The sequence below is a fragment of the Arachis stenosperma genome, chromosome 6 (assembly GCF_014773155.1).
Source record: "Arachis stenosperma cultivar V10309 chromosome 6, arast.V10309.gnm1.PFL2, whole genome shotgun sequence".
In the NCBI taxonomy this organism is placed as follows: domain Eukaryota; kingdom Viridiplantae; phylum Streptophyta; class Magnoliopsida; order Fabales; family Fabaceae; genus Arachis; species Arachis stenosperma.
In genome coordinates, this window is record NC_080382.1 from 109,179,277 (window position 1) to 109,199,046 (window position 19,770).

At 42.1% G+C, this 19,770-nt stretch overlaps 1 non-coding gene across 1 annotated transcript; it reads right to left on the reverse strand.

Annotated features, from left to right (window-relative positions):
• Positions 1 to 1,385: 1,385 nt before the first annotated feature.
• On the reverse strand, positions 1,386 to 1,493 carry LOC130938034 (small nucleolar RNA R71). The gene has a single exon (XR_009069217.1). It is a non-coding gene; the product is annotated as a small nucleolar RNA R71 (small nucleolar RNA).
• Positions 1,494 to 19,770: the final 18,277 nt, after the last annotated feature.

The window sequence follows — 19,770 nt, forward strand, 5'->3', positions numbered from 1 at the left end:
AAGATTCAGTACATGCAGCAGAGGACTTATACAGAAAAAGCTGGGCGTTCAAAACGCCCAGTGAAGAAGGAAAACTGGCGTTTAAACGCCAGCCAGGGTGCCTGGCTGGGCATTTAACGCCCAAAAGGGTAGTGCTTTGGGTGTTAAACGCCAGAATGTGCACCATTCTAGGCGTTTAACGCCAGGATGGCACAAGAGGGAAGATTCTGTTTTTAATTCAAATTTTTTCAGGTTTTCAAAATTTTTCAAAATCAAATCTTTTTCAAATCATATCTTTTCAATCAAATCTTTTTCAAAATCAATTTCTTTCCATTTTCAAAAATACTTGCTATCAATTAATGATTTGATTCAACATTTCCAAGTATGTTGCCTTTTCTGTTGAGAAAGGTTTAATGTTTGAATCATATCTTTTGTTGTTAGCCAAGTCATTAATTTTCAAAATCAAATCTTTTTAAATTGTTTTTCAAATCATATCTTTTCAATCATATCTCTTTAATCACATCTTTTTCAAAATAGTTTTCAATCATATCTTTTTAATTTCTCATTTCAAAATCTTTTTCAAAAATCACTTGATTTCTTTTCCACTTTTGCTTTTTGAAAATCAATTAATGTTTTTCAAAATGTTTTTAAAATCTTTTACTTAATTTTCGAAAATCTCTTCCCCTCTTCTCACATCCTTCTATTTATGGAGTACCACTCCTCCTCAATGCACAATTCGAACTCTATCTCACTAAGTTCGAATTCTTCCCCCTCTTCCTTCTATTTTTCTTTTTCTCTGACACTTCAAGGAATCTCTATACTGTGACATAGAGGACTCCATATTTTCTTGTTCTCTTCTCTTTCATATGAGCAGGAGCAAAGACAAAAGCATTCTTGTTGAGGCTGATCCTGAACCTGAAAGGACCTTGAAGCGAAAGCTAAGAGAAGCTAAGGCACAACTCTCTATAGAGGATCTAACAGAAATCTTCAAAGAAGAAGACATGGCAGCCGAAAACAACAACAATGCCAACAATGCAAGGAAGGTGCTGGGTGACTTTACTGCACCTACTCCCAACTTCTATGGGAGAAGCATCTCTATCCCTGCCATTGGAGCAAACAACTTTGAGCTTAAGCCTCAAATAGTTTCTCTGATGCAACAGAATTGCAAGTTCCATGGACTTCCATTGGAAGATTCTCATCAGTTTTTAGCTGAGTTCTTGCAAATCTGTGACAATGTCAAGACCAATGGGGTTGACCCTGAGGTCTACAGACTTATGCTATTCCCTTTTGCCGTAAGAGACAGAGCTAGAATATGGTTGGACTCACAACCTAAAGAAAGCCTGAACTCTTGGGAAAAGCTAGTCAATGCCTTCTTGGCAAAGTTCTTTCCACCTCAAAAATTGAGTAAGCTTAGAGTGGAAGTCCAAACCTTCAGACAGAAGGAAGGTGAATCCCTCTATGAAGCTTGGGAAAGATACAAACAATTGATCAGAAAGTGTCCTTCTGACATGCTTTCTGAATGGAGCATCATAGGTATTTTCTATGATGGTCTGTCTGAACTGTCCAAGATGTCATTGGATAGTTCTGCTGGAGGCTCTCTTCATCTGAAGAAGACGCCTGCAGAAGCTCAAAAACTGATTGAAATGGTTGCAAATAACCAATTCATGTACACCTCTGAAAGGTATCCTGTGAACAATGGGACGAATCAGAAGAAATGAGTTCTTGAGATTGATACTCTGAATGCCATTCTGGCTCAGAACAAAATATTGACTCAGCAAGTCAATATGATTTCTCAAAGTCTGTCTGGAATGCAAGCTGCACCAGGCAGTACTAAGGATGCTTCATCTGAAGAGGATGCTTATGATCCTGAGAACCCTTCAATGGAAGAGGTGAATTACATGGGAGAACCCTATGGAAACACCTATAATTCTTCATGGAGAAATCATCCAAATTTCTCATGGAAGGAACAACAGAGACCTCAACAAGGTTTCAACAACAATAATGGTGGAAGAAACAGGTTTAGCAATGGCAAGCCTTTTCCATCATCTTCTCAGCAACAGACAGAGATTTCTAAGCAGAACCACTCTGACTTAGCAACCATGGTCCTTGATCTAATCAAAACCACTCAAAGTTTCATGACTGAAACAAGGTCCTCCATTAGGAATTTGGAGGCACAAGTGGGACAGCTGAGCAAGAAAATTACTGAACTCCCTCCTAGTACTCTTCCAAGCAATACAGAAGAAAATCCAAAAGGAGAGTGTAAGGCCATTAACATGGCCGAATTTGGAGAGGAAGGAGAGGCAGTAAACGCCACTGAGGAAGACCTCAATGGACGTCCACTGGCCTCCAATGAGTTCCCTAATGAGGAACCATGGGAATCTGAAGCTCACACTGAGACCATAGAGATTCCATTAGATTTACTTCAGCCATTCATGAGCTCTGATGAGTATTCTTCCTCTGAAGATGATGAATATGTCACTGAAGAGCAAGTTGCAAAATACCTTGGAGCAATCATGAAGCTAAATGACAAGTTATTTGGTAATGAGACTTGGGAGAACGAACCTCCTTTGCTCACCAAAGACCTTGATGACTTGTCTAGGCAGAAATTACCTCAAAAGAGACAAGATCCTGGAAAGTTCTCAATACCTTGCGCCATAGGCACCATGACCTTCAAGAAGGCCTTGTGTGACCTAGGGTCAAGCGTAAACCTCATGCCTCTCTCTGTAATGGAGAAACTAGGGATCTTTGAGGTACAAGCTGCAAGAATCTCACTAGAGATGGCAGACAATTCAAGAAAACAAGCTTATGGGCTTGTAGAGGATGTTCTGGTGAAGATTAAAGACCATTACATCCCTGCTGATTTCATAGTCCTAGAGACTGGGAAGTGCATGGATGAGTCCATCATCCTTGGCCGACCCTTTCTAGCCACAGCAAAGGCTGTGATTGATGTTGACAGAGGAGAATTGATCATTCAAGTGAATGAAGAATCCCTTGTGTTTAAGGCTCAAGGATATCCCTCTGTCACCATGGAGAGGAAGCATGAAGAGCTTCTCTCAAAACAGAGCCAAACAGAGCCCCCACAGTCAAACTCTAAGTTTGGTGTTGGGAGGCCACAACCAAATTCTAAGTTTGGTGTTGAACCCCCACATTCAAACTCTAAGTTTGGTGTTGGGAGGTTCCAACATTGCTCTGGGTATCTGTGAGGCTCTATGAGAGCCCTCTGTCAAGCTACTGACATTAAAGAAGCGCTTGTTGGGAGGTAACCCAATGTTATGTTTAATCTATTTTCCTTTGTTATTTCATGTTTTCTGTAGGTTGATGATCATGAGAAGTCACAAAATCAATTGAAAAAGCAAAAACAAAATAAAAAATAGAAAGAAAAATAGCACACCCTGGAGGAGAACTTGCTGGCGTTTAAACGCCAGTGAAGCTAGCAAATGGGCGTTTAACGCCCAGTCTGGCACCATTCTGGGCATTTAACGCCAGAAAGGGGCACCAGACTGGTGTTAAACGCCAGAAAAGGGCAAGAAGCTGGTGTTAAACGCCAGAAATGGGCACCAGCCCGGTGTTTAACGCCAGAATTGGCACAGAGAGCATTTTTTGCTCGCCACTTGGTGCAGGGATGAATTTTCCTTGACACCTCAGGATCTGTGGACCCCACAGGATCCCCACCTACCCTACCACCCTCTTTCTTCTTCTTCACCAATCACCTCAACACCTCTTCCCCAAAAACCCTTCACCTATCAAATCCCATCTTTCTCTTCACCACTCACATCCATCCTTCATAAAACCCCACCTACCTCACCATTCCAATTCAAACCACTTTCCCTCCCAAAACCCACCCATTAATAACCAAAACCTACCCCTCTCTCCACCCCTATATAAACCCATCTTCACTCCTTCTTTTTCACACAATCTATACACCACTTCTCCTCTTTTTGGCTGAACCACAAAGCCACCTCCATCTCCTCTATTTCTTCTTCTTCTACTCTCTTCTTTCTTCTTTTGCTCGAGAACGAGCAAACCTTTTAAGTTTGGTGTGGTAAAAGCATTGCTTTTTGTTTTTCCATAACCATTTATGGCATCCAAGGCCGGAGAAACCTCTAGAAAGAGGAAAGGGAAGGCAAAAGCTTCCACCACCGAGTCATGGAAGATGGAGAGATTCATCTCAAGGGTGCATCAAGACCACTTCTATGAAGTTGTGGCCTTGAAGAAGGTGATCCCCGAGGTCCCTTTCAAACTCAAAAAGAGTGAATATCCGGAGATCCGACATGAGATCCGAAGAAGAGGTTGGGAAGTTCTTACCAACCCCATTCAACAAGTCGGAATCTTAATGGTTCAAGAGTTCTATGCCAATGCATGGATCACCAAGAACTATGATCAAAGTGTGAACCCGGACCCAAAGAATTGGCTTACAATGGTTTGGGGGAAATGCTTAGATTTTAGTCCGGAAAATGTAAGGTTGGCATTCAACTTGCCCATGATGCAAGGAGATGAAAACCCTTACACTAAAAGGGTTAACTTTGATCAAGGGTTGGACCAAGTCCTCACAGTCATTTGTGAAGATGGCGCCCAATGGAAGAGAGATTCAAGAGGGAAGCCGGTTCAATTAAGAAGGCATGACCTCAAGCCCGTGGCTAGGGGATGGTTGGAGTTTATCCAACGCTCAATCATTCCCACTAGCAACCGGTCTGAAGTTACTCTAGACCGGGCCATCATGATTCATAGCATCATAATTGGAGAAGAAGTAGAAGTTCATAAGGTTATAGCCCAAGAACTTTATAAAGTGGCGGACAAGTCCTCTACCTTGGCAAGGTTAGCCTTTCCTCATCTCATTTGTCACCTCTGTTATTCAGTTGGAGTTGACATAGAGGGAGACATCCCTATTGATGAGGACAAGCCCATCACTAAGAAAAGGATGGAGCAAACAAGAGACCCCTCTCATCATGAAATCCCTGAGATGCCTCAAGGGATGCACTTTCCTCCACAAAACTATTGGGAGCAAATCAACACCTCCCTAGGAGAATTGAGTTCCAACATGGGACAACTAAGGGTAGAGCACCAAGAACATTCCATCCTCCATGAAATTAGAGAAGATCAAAGAATCATGAGAGAGGAGCAACAAAGGCAAGGAAGAGACATTGAGGAGCTCAAGCACTCCATAAGATCTTCAAGAGGAAGAACAAGCCGCCATCACTAAGGTGGACCCGTTCTTTAATCTCCTTGTTCCTTATTTTCCTGTTTTTCGAAAATTTTATGCTTATGTTTATCTATGTTTGTGTCTTGTGATCATTAGTGTCTTAGTGTCTATGCCTTAAAGTTATGAATGTCCTATGAATCCATCACCTCTCTTAAATGAAAAATGTTCTTAATTGAAAAAGAGAAGAATTGCATGAATTTTAAATTTTATAACAGATTAATTATTTTGATGTGGTGACAATACTTTTGTTTTCTGAATGTATGCTTAAACAGTGCATATGTCTTTTGAATTTGTGGTTCATGAATGTTGGCTCTTGAAAGAATGATGAAAAAGGAGACATGTTACTGAGGATCTGAAAAATCATAAAAATGATTCTTGAAGCAAGAAAAAGTAGTGAATACAAAAAAAAAGAGAGAAGAAGCAAAAAAAATGGAAAAAGAAAAAGAAAGAAATAAAGTTGCGATCCAAGGCAAAAAGAGTGTGCTTAAGAACCCTGGACACCTCTAATTGGGGACTCTAGCAAAGCTGAGTCACAATCTGAAAAGGTTCACCCAATTATGTGTCTGTGGCATGTATGTATCCGGTGGTAATACTGGAAGACAGAGTATTTTGGGCCACGGCCAAGACTCATAAAGTAGCTGTGTTCAAGAATCATCATACTTAACTAGGAGAATCAATAACACTATCTGGATTCTGAGTTCCTATAGAAGCCAATCATTCTGAATTTCAAAGGATAGAGTGAGATGCCAAAACTATTCAGAGGCAAAAAGCTAAAAGCCCCGCTCATCTAATTAATACTGATCTTCATAGATGTTTTTGGAATTCATTGCATATTCTCTTCTCTTTATCTTATTTGATTTTCAGTTGCATGGGGACAAGCAATAATTTAAGTTTGGTGTTGTGATGAGCGGATAATTTATACGCTTTTTGGCATTGTTTTTAGTATGTTTCTAGTATGTTTTAGTTAGTTTTTAATATATTTTTATTAGTTTTAGTTAAAATTCACTTTTCTGGACTTTACTATGAGTTTGTGTATTTTTCTGTGATTTCAGGTATTTTCTGGCTGAAATTGAGGGACCTGAGCAAAAATCTGATTTAGAGACTGAAAAGAACTGCAGATGCTGTTTGATTCTAACCTCCCTGCACTCGAAGTGGATTTTCTTGAGCTACCGAAGCCCAATTGGCGCGCTCTTAACGGCGTTGGAAAGTAGACATCCTGGGCTTTCCAGCAATGTATAATAGTCCATACTTTGCCCAAGATTTGATGGCCCAAACCGGCGTTCCAAATCAGCTCAAGAATTCTGGCATAAAATGCCAGAACTGGCACAAGAATGGGAGTTAAACGCCCAAACTGGCACAAAAGCTGGCGTTTAACTCCAAGAAGAGTCTCTACACGAAAATGCTTTAATGCTCAGCCCAAGCACACACCAAGTGGGTCCGGAAGTGGATTTTTATGTCTTTTACTCATCTTTGTAATTCTTAAGCTACTAGTTCCCTATAAATAGGACATTTTACTATTGTATTTTCATCTTTGGACATCTAGTTCTTAGATCAGATCTTGGTTCTTCTGGTTCCCTCTTTGGGGCCGAAGCCAATGATCACCTTTGTTCTTATGTATTTTCAACGGTGGAGTTTCTACACACCATAGATTAAGGTGTGGAGCTCTGCTGTACCTCGAGTATTAATGCAATTACTATTGTTCTTCTATTCAATTCGGCTTGTTCTTGTTCTAAGATATCACTTGTTCTTCAACATGATGAATGTGATGATCCGTGACACTCATCATCATTCTCACCTATGAACGTGTGCCTGACAACCACCTCCGTTCTACCTTAGATTGGGTGGATATCTCTTGGGTTCTTTAACCGGAATCTTCGTGGTATAAGCTAGAATTGATGGCGGCATTCAAGAGAATCCGGAAGGTCTAAACCTTGTCTGTGGTATTCTGAGTAGGATTCAATGATTGAATGACTGTGACGAGCTTCAAACTCGCGATTGTGGGGCGTTAGTGACAGACGCAAAAGAATCACTGGATTCTATTCCGACATGATCGAGAACCGACAGCTGAATAGCCGTGCCATGACAGGGTGCGTTGAACATTTTCACTGAGAGGATGGGAGGTAGCCACTGACAACGGTGAAACCCTACATACAGCTTGCCATGGAAAGGAGTAAGAAGGATTGGATGAAGACAGTAGGAAAGCAGAGTGACGGAAGGGACAAAGCATCTCCACACGCTTATCTGAAATTCTTACCAATGAATTACATAAGTATCTCTATCTTTATCTTTATGTTTTATTCATCATCTATAACCATTTGAATCTGCCTGACTAAGATTTACAAGGTGATCATAGCTTGCTTCATACCAACAATCTCTGTGGGATCGACCCTTACTCGCGTAAGGTTTATTACTTGGACGACCCAGTACACTTGCTGGTTAGTAGTGCGAAGTTGTGATAAAGAGTTGAGATTGCAATTGTGCGTACCATGTTGATGGCGCCATTGATGATCACAATTTCGTGCACCAAATACTTTGGTGGGACATAACTTGGACTACGGATCTCTGTTTTGTGCCAAATCTATTTAGAAATGAAATTGGATCCGGGATGTCCATGTCGTTCGAAGAACGGGTGAAAAACGATTTAAAATGAGGAAGTTATGTACGTTGGAAGATTGGGGTTTAAATTTGTGAATTCTGCAGCTTTTAACTTAGAAAATTTTTAGCAGAATGACCCCTCGCGCGTAGGCGCACTTGGCGCGTACGCGCTGTTCTTCCAGAAAATGCCATCCACGCGTGCACGGGCGCGCCGAATATGCTGCACCCAATGCCCAGCCATTTTCCAGAGAGTTGTGCGAAAACTGTGCCAGCTTTGTGCCTGGGGCACGAGAGCACCCACGCGTACGTGTGGTTGACGCGTGCACGTCGCTTGGCTATTTTTTAATCCACACGTCAGCGTGCATGACGCTTACGCGTCGATGAGTTTTTGAGGCCATCCACGCGTGCGCATGGAGTGCGCGTACGCGTGGCCCTGTTTTCATCCCAAAGTTGATTTTTGAGTTTTAAAAGCCAAATCTCATACTTCTAAGCCTCCGATCTCACCACTTATATCTTAAATCATTATGATATGCCTAGCTATTAGAAAAGGAGCTAGTGAATGTGGTAACTTGCGAGTGAAGCAAGGGATAAATGAATGATCAATGAGGATCAAGCATGACTTTGTGAGAGGCGGAGGATGGTGATGGAAGTGCTTGTTATGCCATGGGCCGAAAGGCTGTAATTGTTGATGAAACGGCTGGTTATGGATTTAACCATGAGCCGGGTGGCTGGTTATGGAATTAACCGTGGGCCGGATGGCTGGATTATTGCCGTGTTACGGCGGGGCCATGATTATGGCTATGTATAAATACATACATATATATATATATATATATATATATATATATATATATATATATGCTGTTGAATGAATTGTGAATGTTGCACTTCCATTATCGGAGATGAGAGTTTCCCTGGGAGAAAGCAGTGGCTAGCTACCACGTGCTCCAGGTCGAGACTTGAAGCTCTTTTGACCCTATGTCATCAGGGTGGCCGGGCACTGTGAAATTCCCGGACGAGCTCACCCCCAAAAATATTCACCAGAGATGGTGATGGATAAATATTCACCAGTGATGGTGATGGATAAATATTCACCAGTGAGGGTGATGGATATGGATCATGATTATGATCAAGTTATAATGAGCATGACTCAAGTTGGGGAGACACGACAGAGGGACAGTCCAATGGTTAACTGCCAGGACTTGTCGGGTTGGCTCTATAACCGACAGATGATATCATCGGCCACTAGGGACAGGCATTCATCATATGCATGCTATATGAATTGTTTGAGATTGCCTATTTGACTGCATATTACTTGCTAATTGTCTAAATGCCTTAATTATTCCTATTTGCATATTCCTTGTTTGATATGACTGTGTTTGCTACATTATACTCCTGCTGGTGGTTGGGAGGTGAGAAGGAATTGGAAAGGGAAGTATTAGTTAGACTGAAGAATCTTTAGTCAGATGCCCTTTATGGTTTAGCTTGTTTATAAGCTTTGAATTATCTGGAGGAAGTTCTAGGATTGCCTTCGGCTTTTCTCTATTATTATGTATTATATATGTGGAAGCTGTTACCATGCTGGGGACCTCTGGTTCTCACCCATGCGGGTTTTGTGGTTTTCAGATGCAGGACGTGAGGTTTCCCGCTGAGGCATGCTGGAGACTTCTAGATTTGCGAAGATCCTTTGTTCTCGGGGCTATGTTTTGGTTTATATGTTTTGCTTAGATACTTTTATCTCCATTAAATAATACAAACTGTGATGACTCCTCTTATGGGAGAATTTTGGAGAATAGGTTTTATGTATTTGTGTCCCTTTGGGTTTCCTTTGGGGTTTTCCTTATTTTATCATATGTATATATTGTTATGCTCGGACCGGTTATCTTCGCAGCCGGATTTTGAGTCTTGATATTCTTGTTTTTGACATTCCTTTGTATATATATATATAATCTCGCGTTGGTTTATCCTTGCTCGTTACGTTATCGATCGGAGTGTTGCGCTTTAGAGTTGCGATTTTTTTTGTTACCCCTATTTTTTACAAAGGCTCCTAGTTATAATCAATCATTCATATTACTATACGTACTAATTTTTATTTTAGAGGTCGTAATACCTTGCCATCTCTGAATTATGACTTAAGCATAAGACTCTGTATGGTAGGGTGTTACATTATGGTATCAGAGCAGTTCGTTCCTGTAGAGCCTGAAGGATGGACTGACTATGCTTCTGTGTATTCTCTGTGTGTGTGTTATGTGCTATTAGTATATCTGCTTGATATAATTGGCATAAACGTTCATGAGCATGCATTTGGGACTTTGAAGCACTAGACTTCTGATATTTAGACTGATCAACTTAATATCGATTGTTGGGTGTGTATAGGAACCAGACGGTGCCTCGTGGACGCGGTAGAGGCCGTGGTAGAGGTCGTACTAACGCTCGTGCACCAGAGAATAACCCTAATGACCCGGTGAACTTTATGACTGCATTGGAGCACATGGCTGCTGCTATGCAAGCCATTGCTGAGGCTCTTGGTCAACAGATGAACAACCATGGTAATGATGGAGGTGGAGTTCAGGGCCCGATGACGCTGGCAAACTTTTTGAAGGTTAATCCACCTAAGTTCAAGGGAACTGCTAGTCCGACTGAGGCTGATACATGGTTTCAGGCTATAGAGCGAGCACTGCACACACAAGTGGTACCTGAAGGGCAGCGTGTCGAGTTTGCTACCTATATGCTCACAGGTGAAGCGTCGTATTGGTGGCAAGGTATCCGACGTCTTCTGCAGTAGGGTGATGACTATATCACTTGGAATGTCTTTCAAGAGGAGTTCTACAAGAAGTACTTTCCGACTTCTGCTAGGACGGCTAAGGAACTTGAATTGTTACAGCTGAAGCAGGGTACTATGTCCATATCAGAGTATACTGACAAGTTTGAGGAGCTGTTCAGGTTCTCTCGTATGTGCCAAGGGACTCCGGTGGAATATGAGGAATGGAAGTGTGTTAAGTATGAAGGGGGACTCCGGAGCGATATTTTCAGCTCAGTGGGACCAATGGAGATTAGAACCTTCTCCGAGTTGGTAAACAAGTATAGGGTTACTGAGGAGTGTGTGAAAAGGGCAACCGCTGGGAAAGAGAGTCACAAGGGATCATTCCCACATAACCGAGGGAAGAGCTTTGCACCTAGAGGTTCGTCTTTCAAGAGGGGAAGCTCTTTCAAGAGGCCCAACAACAACAACTCCCAAGGAAAAAGGTATGGGAAGCAGCCTCAGAATGATCAAGCTTGTACTAGGTGTAGAAGTCACCATCCGGGAGCACCATGCAAGGCCGAATGGTGTTTGTGCTACAATTGTGGAAAGGCGGGGCATAAAACTGCAAATTGTCCTGAGAAGCAGAAACAAGGTGCTGGGAAAGCACAACAGACTGGTCGGGTGTTCACCACTTCAGCTGTAGGAGCTGAGGGATCTGAGACACTCATTCGAGGTAACTGTGAAATGGCTGGTCAAACTTTAAATGCTTTATTTGATTCGGGAGCATCACATTCATTCATTGCATTTGAGAAAGCCCATGAGTTAGGATTGAAGATTGTAACCTTAGGTTATGACCTAAAAGTATATAATGCTACCCATGAAGCCATGCTAACTAGGCTAGGATGCCCGAAAGTTTCCTTTAGGTTCCAGCAGCGTGATTTTGTTCATAATTTAGTCTGCTTGTCGATGATCGGTCTTGATCTTATCTTGGGATTTGACTGGTTATCTAAGAACCATGTCCTGCTTGATTGTTCTACAAAGTCGGTGTACTTTATGCCGGAAGATACAGAAGGGCCGGTCGTGGTAAATAATTATTACTTGAATTCGATGATGGTGAACTATTCTAGAATTGAATGTCAGGGTATCCTGTTGTTAGCCGCGGGTGTTTCGGGTGATGATCAAAGGTTGGAGCAGATTCTGGTTGTGTGTGAGTTTCCGGAAGTGTTTCCTGATGATATTGATGAGTTTCTACCTAATCGAGAGGTTGAGTTTACTATTGAGTTGGTACCCGGGGCGGGACCAATCTCAAGTGCTCCCTATAGGATGTCACCGTTAGAGATGAACGAGTTAAAGTCTCAGTTAGAGGATTTGTTGGGAAAGAATTTTATACGACCAAGTGTCTCTCCGTGGGGTGCTCCAGTGTTACTGGTGAAGAAGAAGGATGGGAGTATGCGGCTCTGTGTGGATTACAGGCAGCTAAACAAGGTCACAATAAAGAATAAGTACCCATTGCCGAGAATTGATGATCTCATGGATCAGTTACAAGGAGCTGGAGTTTTCTCCAAGATCGATTTGCGATCCGGTTATCACCAGATAAGGGTGAGAGGTGAGGATATCCCTAAGACCGCTTTCAGGACTCGTTATGGTCATTACGAGTACACTATAATGTCCTTTGGGTTGGCGAACGCTCCTGCGGTATTCATGGATTACATGAATAGAGTTTTCCGTCCATTTCTGGATAAATTCGTTGTTGTCTTCATTGATGACATACTGATTTATTCCAAGACTGAGGAAGAGCATGCGGAACACTTGAGGACCGTGTTGCAGATTCTAAAGGAGAAGAAACTCTATGCAAAACTGTCTAAGTGTGAGTTTTGAAAGAGTGAGGTGAAGTTTTTGGGCCATGTGGTGAGTAAGAAGGGAATAACCGTAGATCCAACTAAGGTGGAGGCTGTGATGGATTGGAAGCAACCAACCACCGTAACAGAGATAAGGAGTTTTCTGGGTTTAGCTGGCTATTACCGAAGGTTTATCAAGGACTTTTCACAGATAGCTTTGCCAATGACAAAGTTAACCCGCAAAGACACTCCGTTTGTTTGGACTCTTGAGTGCGAGGAGAGCTTTCTGACATTGAAGAAAAAGTTGACCACTGCACCTGTGTTAGTGTTACCCGAGCCGAATGAGCCATTTGAGGTGTATTGTGATGCCTCATTGAAGGGTCTAGGGTGCGTGCTGATGCAGCATCATAATGTGGTGGCGTATGCCTCACGACAGTTGAGACCTCATGAAGTTAATTACCCTACGCACGATTTAGAGCTTGCTGCGGTCGTGTTTGCGCTAAAGGTGTGGAGGCATTACCTCTATGGGGTTAAATTCCAAATTTTCTCTGATCATAAGAGCTTGAAGTACCTATTTGACCAGAAAGAGCTTAATATGAGACAGAGAAGGTGGATGGAATTATTAAAGGACTACGACTTTGAGTTGCATTACCATCCGGGAAAGGCGAACATAGTGGCGGATGCGTTAAGTCGGAAGTCTTTATATGCGGCTTGGATGATGCTTCAAGAGGAGAAGTTGCTCAAGGGATTCGAGAGTCTGAAAATTGGTGCTCAAGAAGTATCCGGAACTTTGTGTTTGAGCCGATTAGAAATCTCAAGTGACTTTAAGTCCGAACTCGTAAAGGCTCATGAAAATGATGAAGCGTTATGGAAGGTGTTACCGGCTATTGAGCAAGGAAAACAATGGAGAGTGTCGGAAGAAAAAGATGGGTTATGGAGATTCAAGGGTAGGATCATTGTGCCGGACGTTGGCACTTTGAGGCAAGATATTTTAAAGGAGGCACACAAAAGTGGATTCTCCATTCACCCAGGAAGTACTAAGATGTACCATGATTAAAAGGCGATGTTTTGGTGGCCGGGTATGAAGAATGATGTGGCGGAATATGTTTCAAAGTGCCTAACTTGTCAAAAGGTAAAGATTGAACATCAAAGACCTTCCGGGATGTTGCAACCTTTAGAGATTCCACAATGGAAGTGGGAAAGTATTGCAATGGACTTTGTGTCAGGATTGCCAAGGACTAGGGCTGGTTTTGATGCTATTTGGGTGATTGTGGACCGACTGACGAAGTCAGCTCACTTTTTACCTATTCGGATGACTTACACCCTTGAGGAGCTAGCACGGTTATACATAAAGAAGATTGTGAGACTTCATGGTGTACCTGCTACTATAATCTCTGATAGAGATCCTCGTTTCACTTCAAGGTTTTGGGGTGCATTTCAGAAAGCTTTTGGAACCCGATTAAGCTTGAGCACGGCTTACCATCCTCAAACAGATGGTCAATCTGAGAGGACGATCCAAACACTAGAAGATATGTTGAGAGCTTGTGTTTTGGACCAACCGGCGAGTTGGGATCGGTATATGCCATTAGTGGAGTTTGCATACAATAATAGTTATCATGCGAGCATTGGAATGGCTCCGTATGAGGCCTTGTATGGGAGGAAATGTCAATCTCCGCTATGTTGGTATGAAGCTGGAGAGAAGAGCTTGTTGGGGCCGGAAATGATAGCTGAGACTACTGAACAAGTCAAGAAAATCCGTGATAGGATGCTTACGGCGCAGAGTCGTCAAAAGAGTTACGCCGATCAGAGGCGAAAGCCCTTAGAATTTGAGGAAGGAGACCATGTTTTCCTTAAGGTTACTCCGACCACGGGAGTAGGTAGGGCGATTAAGGCAAAGAAGTTGAATCCTCGATACATTGGTCCATTTCAGATCCTGGAGAGGATTGGACCGGTGGCGTATCGGATGGCTCTACCACCTCATCTTTCGAATCTGCACGACGTGTTTCATGTGTCGCAGCTTCGGAAGTACACTCCTGATGGTAGCCATGTGTTGGAACCTGAGTCGGTTCAGTTAAGGGAAGATTTGACGCTTCCAGTGGCTCCGGTCAGAATTGATGACACTAGTATCAAACGGTTACGTGGAAAAGAGGTTTCATTAGTCAAAGTGGCTTGGAGTCGAGGCGGTGTTAAGGAACACACTTGGGAACTTGAGTCGGAGATGCGAACAGACTATCCGCATTTATTCTCAGGTAATTGCATTTGAATTTTGTGGGCGAAATTCCCAATTAGGTGGGTAGAATGTAAAACCCGGTTAATTAACGGCTAATTAACCCATAAATGAGAATTTATTCTAGAAAGACATAAATGTGATTTTTATGGCTAAATGTGATAGAGGAGACTGAGACAAGAATTTCGGTACCAATTTTATAGAATTCGGACCAAGATTGGACCGAACGGGCCAAACCGGACCAACCGGACCCAAAGTGGGCCCTTGGCCCAACATAACTAGACCAAAACCCTAGTTTTCAGCACTCTCTCTCCTCACAACACTCAAAACACGCTGAAAGTTAGAGAGAATGGGGGAAGAACACTCTCATAACCTTCTATCTCTCACTTGATCTTCAAACCACCATAACTTTTGATCTAGAGCTCCGATTGCCGCTCTGTTTGCGGCCACGCGTTCACCGCGGAGAGCTCTACAAAACCCATACAATTAATATTGAGGTAAGCCACGTTTTTCTCTTCGAAATTCCAGCCTTGTTTTCGAGTTTTATGAGCAAAAATGTTGAGATTTTGGGCTCTTTGATGTTATAGGACCCAACTCTCTTGAAGGAGAAGGTTAATCTTGTCTCCTTGGACCTTGGGTGTGGTAAGATTCTCAACCCTAGTGTAATTTGTTGTTCTATGATGTTTGGGTATTGAGATGTTGTGTATGGGTATGATGATTGTGGCTTAGGTTGTGTATGTGTGAATATTGGAGCTTGATTGGTGATATTGAAAAGCTTAAAAGGGGACTTGGTGGTGAAAAATCTCTTCTTGGAGGTGTTGAGGCCTTGAGAGCTTGTGGATAAGTGATTTGGAAGTGCTCCGGTTGAGCTTGGGAAATCGGCTAAGGTATGGTTTCGGTTTCCCGTATCTAATATGTAATGTGGTAGGAAATACTTAGGCTAGAGGCCCTAGGACAGGCATTGAATGGTTGATGTTGTTGAATGATTGAGATATATGATGTGGTCATATATGTGATGATGATTATTGATGCCTTGGTGGTATGATGTATGAGAAATATGCATGTTGTGATATATGCTTGATGATTGGTTATGGTTGAATTGTGGGTTGAACCATGTTGATGATGAGTATGATATTGATTGTATACAATGATGATTTATTAGAATTGGTGTTGTTGAGAATTGGCATGAGGAAGAGTATATGATATGTCAATATGTTTGAGTTTGAGCCACTTGGGTGAAGTGGGTTAAAATGATGAGATAGTGATTTTGTAAAGTGTAGTAAAGTCTCAATGTGTGAGTTGAGGAGGCTTGATGTTAGATTTAATATATTTTGATTGATTTCAAAGAAAAGGGATGAAATTGGCATGTTTTGATTGATTTTGAAAAGAGTTGGAAATGGCTTGTTTTGAAAATGGCACTTTGTGGTTTTTATGAAAAACATGGTTTTTGGGCATACTTTGGTGGGACATAACTTGGACTACGGATCTCTGTTTTGTGCCAAATCTATTTAGAAATGAAATTGGATCCGGGATGTCCATGTCGTTCGAAGAACGGGTGAAAAACGATTTAAAATGAGGAAGTTATGTCCGTTGGAAGATTGGGGTTTAAATCTGTGAATTCTGCAGCTTTTAACTTAGAAAATTTTTAGCTGAATGACTCCTCGCGCGTAGGCGGACTTGGCGCGTACGCGCTGTTCTTCCAGAAAATGCCATCCACGCGTGCGCGTGATGTGCGCGGGCGCGCCGAATGTGCTGCACCCAATGCCCAGCCATTTTCCAGAGAGTTGTGCGAAAACTGTGCCAGCTTTGTGCCTGGGGCACGAGAGCACCCACGCGTACGCGTGGTTGACGCGTGCGCGTCGCTTGGCTATTTTTTAATCCATGCGTCAGCGTGCATGACGCTTACGCGTCGATGAGTTTTTAAGGCCATCCACGCGTGCGCGTGGAGTGCGCGTACGCGTGGCCCTATTTTCATCCCAAAGTTGATTTTTGAGTTTTAAAAGCCAAATCTCATACTTCTAAGCCTTCGATCTCACCACTTATATCTTAAATCATTATGATATGCCTAGCTATTAGAAAAGGAGCTAGTGAATGTGGTAACTTGCGAGTGAAGCAAGGGATAAATGAATGATTAATGAGGATCAAGCATGACTTTATGAGAGGCGGAGGATGGTGATGGAAGTGCTTGTTATGCCATGGGCAGAAAGGCTGTAATTGTTGATGAAACGGCTGGTTATGGATTTAACCGTGAGCCGGGTGGCTGGTTATGGATTTAACCGTGGACCGGATGGCTGGATTATTGCCGTGTTACGGCGGGGCCATGATTATGGCTATGTATAAATGCATATATATATATATATATGTATATATACATATATATATATATATGTATATATATATATATGCTGTTGAATGAATTGTGAATGTTGCACTTCCATTATCGGAGATGAGAGTTTCCCTGGGAGAAAGCAGTGGCTAGCCACCACGTGCTCCAGGTCGAGACTTGAAGCTCTTTTGACCCTATGTCGTCAGGGTAGCCGGGCACTGTGAAATTCCCGGATGAGCTCACCCCCAAAAACATTCACCAGAGATGGTGATGGATAAATATTCACCAGTGGTAGTGATGGATAAATATTCACCAGTGATGGTGATGGATAAATATTCACCAGTGAGGGTGATGGATATGGATCATGATTTTGATCAAGTTATAATGAGCATGACTCAAGTTGGGGAGACACGACAGAGGGACAGTCCAATGGTTAACTGCCAGGACTTGTCGGGTTGGCTCTATAACCGACAGATGATATCATCGGCCACTAGGGACAGGCATTCATCATATGCATACTATATGAATTGTTTGAGATTGCCTATTTGACTGCATATTACTTGCTAATTGTCTAAATGCCTTAATTATTCCTATTTGCATATTCCTTGTTTGATATGACTGTGTTTGCTACATTATACTCCTGCTGGTGGTTGGGAGGTGAGAAGGAATTGGAAAGGAAAGTATTAGTTAGACTGAAGAATCTTTAGTCAGATGCCCTTTATGGTTTAGCTTGTTTATAAGCTTTGAATTATCTGGAGGAAGTTCTAGGATTGCCTTCGGCTTTCCTCTATTATTATGTATTATATATGTGGAAGCTGTTACCATGCTAGAGACCTCTGGTTCTCACCCATGCGGGTTTTGTGGTTTTCAGATGCAGGACGTGAGGTTTCCCGCTGAGGCATGCTGGAGACTTCTAGATTTGCGAAGATCCTTTGTTTTCGGGGCTATGTTTTGGTTTATATGTTTTGCTTAGATACTTTTATCTCCATTAAATAATACAAACTGTGATGACTCCTCTTATGGGAGAATTTTGGAGAATAGGTTTTATGTATTTGTGTCCCTTTGGGTTTCCTTTGGGGTTTTCCTTATTTTATCATATGTATATATTGTTATGCTCGGACCGGTTATCTTTGCAGCCGGATTTTGAGTCTTGATATTCCTGTTTTTGACACTCCTTTGTATATATATATAATCTCGCGTTGGTTTATCCTTGCTCGTTACGTTATCGATCGGAGTGTTGCGCTTTAGAGTTGCGATTTTTTTTGTTACCTTTTTTTTTTTTACAAAGGCTCCTAGTTATAATCAATCATTCATATTACTATACATACTAATTTTTATTTTAGAGGTCGTAATACCTTGCCATCTCTGAATTATGACTTAAGCATAAGACTCTGTATGGTAGGATGTTACACTCTGAATGCCATACTGGCTCAGAACAAAATATTGACTCAGCAAGTCAATATGATTTCTCAAAGTCTGTCTGGAATGCAAGCTGCACCAGACAATACTAAGGATGCTTCATCTAAAGAAGAAGCTTATGATCCTGAGAACCCTTCAATGGAAGAGTTGAATTACATGGGAGAACCCTATGGAAACACCTATAATCCTTCATGGAGAAATCATCCAAATCTCTCATGGAAGGATCAACAGAGTCCTCAACAAGGTTTCAACAACAATAATGGTGGAAGAAACAGGTTTAGCAATGACAAGCCTTTTCCATCATCTTTTCAGCAACAGACAGAAAATTATAAGCAGAGCCACTCTGACTTAGCAACCATGGTCTCTGATCTAATCAAAGCCACTCAAAGTTTCATGACTGAAACAAGGTCCTCCATTAGAAACTTGGAGGCACAAGTGGGTCAGCTGAGTAAGAAAGTTACTGAACTCCCTCCTAGTACTCTTCCAAGCAATACAGAAGAGAATCAAAAAGGAGAGTGTAAGGCCATCAACATGGCCGAATTTGGAGAGGAGAAAGAGGCAGTGAGCGCCACTGAGGAAGACTTCAACGGACGTCCACTGGCCTCCAATGAGTTCCTTAATGAGGAACCATGGGAATCTGAGGCTCACACTGAGACCATAGAGATTCCATTGGATTTACTTCTGCCATTCATGAGCTCTGATGAGTATTCTTCCTCTGAAGAGGATGAAGATGTCTCTAAAGAGCAAGTTGCTAAATACCTTGGAGCAATCATGAAGCTAAATGACAAGTTATTTGGTAATAAGACTTGGGAGGATGAACCCCCTTTGCTCACCAAAGAACTGGATAACTTGACTAGGTAGAGATTACCTCAAAAGAAACAAGACCCTGGGAAGTTCTTAATACCTTGTATTATAGGCACCATGACCTTTAAGAAGGCTCTGTGTGACCTAGGGTCAAGCATAAACCTCATGCCTCTCTCTGTAATGGAGAAGCTAGGGATTTTTGAGGTACAAGCTGCAAGAATCTCACTAGAGATGGCAGACAATTCAAGAAAACAGGCTTATGGACTTGTAGAGGATGTTCTGGTAAAGATTGAAGACCATTACATCCCTGCTGGTTTCATAGTTCTAGAGACTGGGAAGTGCATGGATGAATCCATCATCCTTGGCAGACCTTTCCTAGCCACAGCAAAGGCTGTGATTGATGTTGACAGAGGAGAATTGATCATTCAAGTGAATGAAGAATCCCTTGTGTTTAAGGCTCAAGGATATCCCTCTGTAACCATGGAGAGGAAGCATGAAGAGCTTCTCTCAAAACAGAGTCAAATAGAGCCCACACAGTCAAACTCTAAGTTTGGTGTTGGGAGGCCACAACCAAATTCTAAGTTTGGTGTTGAACCCCCACATTCAAACTCTAAGTTTGGTGTTGGGAGGTTCCAATAT